Below are 11,016 nucleotides of genomic sequence, written 5' to 3'. Positions count from 1 at the left end.
TCATAAAATCTTTGAAAGAAAAAAGGCAAAATTATTCATTGTAAACACTGCAAATTTTACAATTTGTAGAACAAACATAGTGATAGAAAATTTATTTCATTTTACTTTATTTATTGACAAAAACCACATGCTGCGCAAGTCATACTTAGTAGTTCAAGGCACAGGTACTTGTTTCTGTAATAAAAGTGTCTACATAGTATATGCCATAGGGGCTCGTCTCAGATTAACGTTTGATTTTACTTTAAATTAAGTCACTTTAAAGATGTTCTCGTAGAAAGATGTTGAAACTTTTAGGTAATATTAATAAAATTAAAAAAAAACACCTATAGTTATGTTACATGTAGTTATTTTTTAAAAGGGTGCCTTTGAGCCACAACGCTAACCCGAGTTCCCTTGGTCCTCCTGTTCTTCATCAGAAGATTTTTTTAAAAATTCCATTTTTATTCACTTGAAAAAAAAAATCTTACCACATATTATGGACCCATTCTGGCCTCAAATAGCCATGATATAACTCCATGTAAAACTTTGATCCCCTTATTGTGGCCCCAACCTACCCTTGGGGCCATGATTTGAACAAACTTGAATCTGCGCTCTACATGTACCCGAGGGTGTTTGTATATAATATCACCAATCACAGTTACATGTATGCTGTTCTTGAAAAGATTTTAAAATATTTTCCCATATATCCCCATGTTAAACTTTGATCTCCTATGTGTGGCCTCGCTCAATCGATGATTTTGAACAAAGAATCAACACACTACCTGGGGACGCATGCATTTGATGGAAATGCTGCTCTGGAGTAGAAGATTTTAAAATATTTTTTCCTATAGTAATATTCCCATGTAAAGCTTCGATCCCCTATTGTAGCCCCACTGTATCCCTTAGCTTGGTGTGAATAATCTTGTCTCTGCGCAACCTGAGGACAATTTCTTCTTAAAAGTACTAATCATGACCTTCCTGTTCGAAAGGAAAACAATTTTAAAACATTTACTTTTTATATTCCCATGTAAAATTTTGATCACTTATTGTGGCTTCACCTTACCCCTTGGGACCATAATTTGTACAAACTGTACCGGTACACTATGTTTGGAAGCTTCAACATTAGTTTCAGCTTTGTTGACCCAGTAGTTCTAGAGAAGAAGATTTTAAATGACCAAACCAAATTTTCACGTTTTCTCTATTATAGCCCCTTGAAAGAGGACAAACCCATTCATTTAAAAAAAAATCCAATCCCCTTTATCTAAGGGTGCTTTATGGCAAGTTTGGTTGAAACTGGCCCAGTGGTTCTGGAGAAGAAGATGGGATTGTGAAAATTTTTTACAACGACGCCGACGCCATGACAACAGCGACAAATTTTGATCAGGAAAGCTCACTTGAGCCTTTGGCTCAGGCGAGCTAAAAGATTATTAGATTGCGTACATGTATCATCATCTTCAAAACAGATTTTATGTTTTTCTAGTTTGCAGAACTAAACGGGTTCAAGACAGCACCATGAGGTAAAGTGATGATCCTGGGTAATTTTAAACTTCAAAATGTAACAAGTTAACAGATGCAAAAGATAGAATATTTATGACTTACAATTAATTATATATATAGATAATTCTATTAGAAGTAAGAAAATTAACGTTTCTGGCTTTTGATGACCTGGAAGACCAAAAAAAAAAATCAGATATTTGTAATGCAGGGGCGCTATTGGTGCCCATGGTTCTCCCATATCCCAGCCTGAGACAAAAGAGGCAAATTTTATAAATCAGACTGCCAAGGAAAGGCCTACTCGGGATTAATATATAGGATAGAACTTGCATACGTGTGCACGGCACCATCTCATGCAGTCAGAATGTCCGGAGCTTACTGGACAATGAACACGCATATTCTTTTAGTAAACTTATAAAGTCAAATTATAGGTATCTGATGATGGTATAAGAATAGTAATCGCCAACAAGGAAAAGGAGAAATACTGAACACTACAGCTGTGTTAATTGTATACAGATGAGGTGGAAAGGTTCAGTCTTTTTCCTTCTCTGTTTCTGTTTGTTTACTACTCTCAGACCAGACAGTGGTGTGTATGAGATACATGAACATATCTAACATGTATATAAAAACAAAGTCAAGTTAGGAAGAGTATGGGATAATAATAGAATTGTTACTAAAGAGAGGCCAATATATTTCAAAAACAAATAATTAGATGCTGTCATAAGACAATAATACCTTCACGTAGGTGTGTCTGCCTCTAAATGTACTCACCGTTATATTTGGGTAACAAGAGAAGAAGCCACATAATTCTATGTTTATACAAGCTAATTCAGAGAATTTGTGTCTCCCGCTCAAGGAAAAAAGAAGAGCATGCGCAGATCTAAAGGAGGGGGGGGGGTCGGACAGAACCCCCCCCCCCCCCCCCCGCATGGATTTGCAGAATTATGAAATGTATGAAATGAAATGTATACATATATTAAAAAAGAAAACAGAGAGATCAATTATTAGCAAGTTGAGACTTAGTGCACATAACCTTGCCATAGAAAAAGGGAGACATTTGTCTATACCCACAGATAAAAGATTTTGTAATATTTGCAACACAGGGGAGATTGAAGATGAATTTCATTTTCTATTCAGCTGCCATAAATACAATAATCATAGGTTAACTTTTGAAAGGAACTTGATGAATTTTTTTCAAGGAAAAATATCAAATATGTCTTATACTCAAAAAGTTAAGCTTTGCTTTAATAGCCATTGTCCAGAAAGACTGAAAATAACACACTCACTTATTAAAAAATATCTTGTATCTAGAAATGATTGCATTACATAATTATTATACAAATGATGGTATGATTTATAATTATGTATAGCCTCACATTCTATACTAAAATATTGTATATTTATGTATGAACAATTGTTGATTCTTATAATGTATTGTGCCTTTGCCAATTATTATTTATGTCGCCCCGAACGAAGTCGGGCGACATATTGCTATTGTACGCCTAAAAACCTTGTTCGGGAATTTTCTCGCAGATGGCTGGGACAATCTTCCTGAAACTTTCCACAAAAGACGATAACTAGTTTTACTTGTGCAGTGCAGACTTTCAGTTTCGAAATGGCTACCGTTGCGATGGAAACGTACGAAAAGTGACGAATTTTGTCCGGGAGTGTTCTCACTGGTCTCTTAAACATTCATCATATGAAACTTTACAGAAATAATGATCAGTAATTGTAGTTGTGCGATTTGCATTTAACATCAATTCTCTGTAAGGACCAAAAATGCTTGGCCACGCACTATCATGGAATTTTATTTTATCACTATAATATTAGAGAGTGCCCTATATAAAGACTATTGGTGGGTAAATTTTGGACAGTACCTCCTTGGTTTCCATAGCAACGACTTTGAAATATTTTGTCATGGCAAAACTGACCTGATTGTCATCACCATGTAAAATAATTCCGTGCTTCCTTAATGTAGGAAAGTTATGAACATAACATGGGTTTCATTTTACAGCTAAGTAATCAAAGTTTCTGTGCATCTAAATTTTATTCAATTTAACCCAAGGTTTTTAATATGATACAGATCAATTTACATGAATTTGTCATAAAAATGAATACAAAGGTGCCTATTTCTTGATATGCATATTAAATTTTGCAGGCAATTGAAACTGAGAAAAAAGATCTTTTTAGTAAGATCAAGCTTAGATCTAAAAGATGCAAAAAGATTTGAGGTGGGGAAACCAGTTAAAAGTCATATTCCAATCCCCTCAAATTATAACTTTTCCTAAAAATTAACCTAGAGTTATTTCCCTTTGCTGACTCTTTTGCACTGAAGACAAAAAATTAAACTGGTGTTATTTCCCTTTGTTGACTCTCCTGTATTGAAGTCTAAAGAAGTTTATAACAACATGTGGCAAAAACAGACGCCAGAAAAATAAACACGAAACAATAACGGAAAAATGATGTGTTTTTCAACTTTTTAAATTGGAATTCGGGTGTGAATGGCAAAGGAATTCATCAAATGAAGGAGACACTGCTTTCTCAGCATTCAACTTGATAATGATGTACAGGTCTTTATTATGATAATAGATTTTTAATGTCAAATTCACTTTGCAAAATATTGAAACAAATTTTATGAGGTCTGACTTGCATTCCCATCATGTGAGATTCCATGTACTCTAAAACCCATGAGAAAAATACAAGATGCAATTGGAGGAAAACAACAAGCAGAAGATAGGGCAGTCAGTGGGAATGGTTAGAACAACCCTAGGCACAGGTATAAATTTGAATGTTTTCAAATATTCATTTTGTATAAAAACTACACGTAAGAAGCTTTTTTCAAATAAATTGACATTTTGAATTAAATAATTTTTTTTATATAATAGACTTAATTGGTCTATATTCAAAGATCACCATGTTAGCAGGACATTCCAGATATATACATCTTATTAATATATTTGCATTATAGGAATTTTTGCTTGCTTCAGAAAGCAACTTACTTTGGCAAATCATAACAACAAAGTTTATCAAAAGGAGGAGAATATTGTAGAAGATGTAAGTTTGTATGTAATAAAAAATATACACAAGGCTATATAAAAAAATTATATATTTTTGGTAACATTGTGCACAGTGGCGGTTCCAGGAATCTTGAAAAGGGGGGGGGGGGGACCAGTGTGGTCTCGGGATACTGGCTCAAGGCCACACCAAACAAATTGATTTATTAAATCTGAAATCTGATGTATATTTTGGACACAAAGAGGGGGGGGGGGGGCTGGACCCCCCTCTAAATCCGCCATTGGTACAGTTTAAAATCTAATTTGGCCAAAAAAGTAGTTGGTGGTGGGTAAAAATTAGAGATGGTCGACTTAACGGAAACACATAAAAAAAAAATTTAGCCTAAAAAGAAGTCATATAATTCCGATTCACTGTAAAAGAACAAAACATATTTAACTGCAGCTATAAATACAAACTAATAAGATATAAATATAATATAATTTAGGACTGTGACACAGGAGCATCACTTATGAAAGGTTGCACTCAAATAGTACAACAATGAAGGATATATGAGCAACTGTAAGTACACTATAATTTAATTAATTCAATTTTCTTTTTTCACTTGATGTATGTTTTATCAAACTTTTAAGATAATCTTAATTCACAAGCAAATTTATGGTGGGTATAATTTATAAATATTCAATCAGAACTTGTTCAGGATATATATATATATATATATATATATATATATATATATATATATATATATATATATATATATATATATATATATATATATATATATATATATATATATATATATATATATATATATATATATATATGAAATAGTGTTGATGACTTGTATGATTATCCCTAATGCATATGATTTATACAAGAAAATTGCATAGGCCTACATGTATAAATTAACTACAAATAGAAATATCCAGTATACAGTAATGATTGATATAGTTGCAAATGCTTGGGAAAGAACCTTTATTCTTGTGTTTTTATCATCATTATTCAGCACAAAGGCTATATACCAGAAGCAGGAGGCAGTTACAAAATTAACTAATGGAGACAGAAACCTTGCAATTGACTGTGAGAATTGAACATTGGACAGTATCTTCCCTGAACAATATTCTTTTGGAGAAGATTCTGTTTGAGCATGGGGACAGCTTTTGGAGTAGGTGATAGTAAATTGTTTCAGTTACTTTTATCTTGCGATTGGCTACACTGAAAATACTGTATGTGTACATAAATTGGCGTATTCAAAATTTAGCGCAATCACTGGGTATGGAGTAATCATGAATTAGCGCTACATACGTCTGCGGCATGTATTGTATTTATTAATGATTTAGTTAAGGTATTCATTAATTGGTGCATTGTTGTCTGCGTTAAAGGCAATAAAATATGAAGAACAGGTGCTTGGGAATGGGACCCCCTCCCCCGCGTTCCATACTCCAAGGGTTCTCCCCGACTTTTTTTTATAATAAAATACATTTCTATTACACATTCACAAAGTATTACAATTCAAAAATCCAAAATATAATCTAAAACTAACCTTTTATTAAAATTCATAATCTCTGATACTAAAAGTTCTCTTTTAGTATCCGAGAGTATGAATTTTTATAGGAGGGGGGGGGGGGGGGTCCCGTCCCCAAGCACCTGTGATATGAAGCCTGCTTTTTAAGTACACATGCAGGAATTTTGAGGCAATTTATTTCAAGATGTAAATACTAACTACTAGCTTAGTATTATATACATTTTGATAAAAATAGATATGCTTATATACTTGTATTTGTTATCACATGAAAAATGTAGTAGATATTAAACAATTGATTTTTGATTAAAGTATACATGTATGTTTTTTTTTCAGGGGAAAAGATGAAGATGATTATTTCAAGTATCACTTTTCAAACCCATTTAAAATTCTTCTTGACTGGTCAGACACAACACCACATAATGGTCAACCTCTGATGTAAAGAGAAATCATGGAAACATCAAGCCTAGCTGTTCCTATTGTCTACAAAATTGCTATATAGCAGCTATTTTCTACATTTTGTTTATCTCTAAATACACATTTTGGATAATGTTTAGATGTAGATTATTGCTTGATTAATAATTTGAAAAAAAAAAACAACTGTTTTTAAAAGTAACGATAAAATTATACATATTCACATGAATATGTGTATGTTTTCTGATTGTAAGACTATACATTAATGGTATTATTTTTAATGGGGTGTTAATTTATGGTCAGTCTAAATAATTCTAAATTTCTTTAACCAAATAAAATTGACATCTAAAGATTTGCATCTGGGAACAAGCAAAATTTAAAAGGAGGAAATTAACATTAGCTTATCAAATTTCAAACCTGCTAAATTAATACACTGTATCTACCTACCTATGCATGAAAAACTAATAATTTATTATTTATTTATCATTTTTGGTTGAAAAGTATCATTAGAGTTTTAATCCATTATCCTTTTCCATTTTTTACCTAGTATTTGAAAATGTTGTTTACTGAAATAAGTTCCAGTGAAAAGTTGAATAGCTAATTTTCATTAGATTTTGAGTTATCTGCCCTTTGTAAAGGATCATAGAGAAACAATAATAATTCAATTAATTTGTTTTATCCTATTTATTATCTTTAATAATATTTACTAATCATTCCGTTTGTCTTATTTATTAGTGAGAAAAATGTTTGGAAAAGAAATTTTATAAAACAACCAGTGTCTAGTAACATTTTGAACAAAATATTATTTGGCAAAATGCCAATTTTCGAAGTTAAAAATACCGAAAACGAAAAAAATCCCCACTCCACTTTTCATAAAAGTTAACTAGTATTATTATGGTGTTTTTAAAATTTCAGGTGATTTTTTCTTGAATTGCCTGCATTTCTTGAAAGACTTCTTGAAATATAGGGTAAAAACGACCATTTTCAAAATGTAAGAATTTGGTCATCTTTGAGCCATCAATTGAAGAATTTGCAGGTGACTTGTAGAATTTTTTTTATTGTGTTATATAGTGCTTCATTTGTTCTATTCATATAATGTATGAATTATCTCAAAATAATAAAGATGATTAAACCACAAGAATTCAAGTATATAGCATTTTTATGCTTGAATTGAGAGTAAATGGGGACAAAATCTATATTGGCCCGTTACCATGGCAACCAAGGTAGTAACTTTAATTTTGAATGTTGATTATGTCATAGTGTATGGGCATTAATCAACTGAAAAAGTTTCATGAAAATCGCTCATGGTGTGTGCCACAGCCCTACATTAAAATTTTGGTCCTTACAGAGAACTGATGTTAAAATTTTCAAATTGTCAATTGTTGCCATGGAAACAGAGGAAAAGTGAAAATTCTTTAACTTCGATTTTCTCAGTAACTGCTCAAGCAATCATTTTGAAACTTTAATGGATGATTCCTTGCATTGTGTCAAAGTGATTTCTCTTTTTTCAAAAACCTGGAATTAGCCGCACACAGTTACCATAGAAACAAAACAGAAAAAATGTATTATGCTCACATATGTTCTCAGAGGTAGCTTGGACAATCTTGATGAAACTTTACAGAAATTATGATTAGAAACTCTAGGTGTGAAGTCAACATTCAAATTTTTCTAAATTCTTACCGTTGCCATGGAAACGGACGAAAAGTGAAAATTCTTTAATTTCTATTTTTCTCAGTAGCTACGCAAGCAATCTTTTGGAAACTTTAAAGGTTTATTTCTACTACGAGATCGAATTGTTTTCCGCAAAAAAATTGGAGCAGGCCCATCGCTTCAGCCACCGGAACGAAATCGTATTTTGGTTCACCTTAGTTTTGTACTCGAGCGTTCTCGTAGATGGCTTTCAAAATCTTCATGAAACTTTACAAAAATAAAAATCACCAACCCTAGTTGTGCATAGGATATTTTATTTTTTCAAAGTTTGTCGCTGAAGCCAGGTAAGAAACAAATGATTCAAGAAAAGTCGCGGTCACGTGACCATTGTAATGCAAACAGACGTTTCTGTTAATCAAAGTACTGAAAGGACTGATACGAGTTGATGTTGTTCAAGCTAAGCTAATGGGTGAAAAAATGAAATGTCTATTTAGAAACAGAAATTTGAATTTCCATTTGATTTCTGATGTCAATTTCATGACATGATGCAATGTATTTTAAAATCCAATTAACTTATATTTTATGAAATTATAAGACAACAATATTTCTTTCTTTTAACAGTATAATTATACAAGTTATACATTTATTGAGCATTGCTACCTTATATTAAGAAATGAAATGAACTTGCACAACTATCATAAAATATATTAAAACAACAATTTTTGACATTCCTGATAGTGTATGCAGCAAGTATGTTTTTTGATAAGTGTCGTTTTCCTCTGATAATTTTTGTTCTTGAGTAATGCTTTATTTTTGCATGCAGTTTTCAAATAAAATTCTGTTAACTAATAATGTAAAGTCAAAAAAGTTTTTGTACAATATTTTTACTACCTTCCCCATTACACACACACACACACACACACATGCCAGTTCGGGGCGACATACGCTATTGCTTGCAATAGCAGACTTTCTAGTTGTAATTGTGTTTGTGCCAATAAATATTTGTATTTGTATTTGTATTATTTGTATACTAAAGCAAATAAAAAATGCCAATATGGATATATACATTTGATTGCTTTTTCTTTTTAAAATATGTGTAGAGAAGATTCTTTTTATATAAAATATTTATTACACTGTAATAGTGATTTTATGAGAAGTTTGTACACGCCAGATGCCATAACTTCTTCATTTCAAATGTTGAATACTATCATTTAGTAAATGGGGAAAAAAACCCATTTCAACAACCAAAAAAAAAAAACAAAAACAAAAACAAAACAAAACAAAAAAAAAAAAAAAAAAAAAACAAAAAAAAAAAAAAAACGGAAACGTCCGGGATTTGAACCCAGGAACTCTGATATGCTAAGCAAGAATCATACCCCTATATCAACCAATTTTGTAGAAAAACATTGATTTTCGAACGCTAGTCGTCCCCCAAGATTTAAATTAAAAATTTAAATTCCAAGACCCTATTGAACATCTACAAGATACTCCAAATCATATTCAAAATATAATTGAGCTACTGCAAAAACTGGAAGAGGAGTTCAGGAAACCAGACCTTTTTTTTAAAAAAAGAAAAAACGTCATTTTTCGACCCTCAGTCGTCCCCCGGGTGAGAATCGAAATTCCGAAACTTTGTTTGCACATCTACAGGACACCAACAATCATATTCCAAAATATGAATGCGCTACTACGGTATACTAAAATGTAAGAGGACTTTAGGGAACCAGGTTTTTGTAGATAAATGTCGTTTTTATTTAACTCCCCCCCCCCCCCGGTGAAAACCTTATTGGTTATCTACAGGACACTAACCACATTCCAAAAATATGAATGCATGGCTACTGTGGAAAATGTAAAGGAAGTGAAGGGAAACATTTTTTTTTTTAAGAAAAACGTCGTTTTTTGACCTCCAGTTGTCTCCCTGGGAAAAAAATTGAAATTTCGGAACCTCATTACACATCTACTGGACACCACCAATCACATTTCAAAATATGAATGGGCTACTGCAAAAAATAGAAAAGGAGAACAGCTAGGGAACCATTTATTTTTTTTGTTTTTTTAACTGTTTGTTTGTTTGTTTTTTTTAAAAAACACACTGTTTTTTTTTACCCCCATTTGGCTCCCAGGGTGGAAAGGAAAATTTCAGAATCTTTTTACACATATTCAAGGCACCACCAATGATATTCCAAAAGATGAGTTTGCTACTGCTTAAAATGTAAGAGTAGTTTGAGAAAGAAGATAGTGTGACAGACGTACAGACGGACGGATCAGGATAACAACAATATACCCGAACTGTCTTTAAAAAGTGCGGGTATAAAGACAGTTTTGTTTTAATGAACCAAATTCCGTGGTAAATCTCAAATTAATGAATATTTACTTGAGTACAATGTGGATTGCTAAAAAAAAGTATATTGTTGTTAATCTGGTCTGTCCGTCGTCCATCCATCAGTCTGTCACACTCTTTGCTTCCTCAAACTCCTATTTTATCTAATTCAGTAACCAATTAATCTTTTTGAATATGATAGGTGGCGTTCTGTAGATGTGCAATTTTTTTTGGAATTTTCAATTTTACAGCTGGGGCAAAATGGGGGTCAAAATATGACTTAAAAACATGGTTTCCAAGAAATCTTCCTACATTTTATGCAGTAGCCTAATCATATTTTGGAAGACGATTAGTGGTGTCCTGTATATGTGCAAAAAGGTTTCGGAATTTTCATTTTCAGTCTGGGGGCCACATAAGGTCAAAAATGATGTTTTCCCAGAACTCCTCTTACATTTTAAGCAGCAGGCAGATAATCTTTTTGAAGAAAATCCGGTAGATGTACTTTAAGGTTTCGGAATTTTCACTTTTGTCGGCTCAGTTGGGCAGCAGCGTTTTTGTTGAACGACCTTCGTAATGAAATAAAGCAGGCCCAGTCCCTGGACATTTTTAAAAGACACATTTT

This window comes from Saccostrea echinata, unplaced genomic scaffold, assembly GCF_033153115.1.
Source record: "Saccostrea echinata isolate AGI-Se365-2 ecotype Australia unplaced genomic scaffold, CSIRO_AGI_Sech_v1 ptg000001l, whole genome shotgun sequence".
NCBI lineage: Eukaryota > Metazoa > Mollusca > Bivalvia > Ostreida > Ostreidae > Saccostrea > Saccostrea echinata.
Note: the sequence above shows the minus strand (reverse complement) of the source record.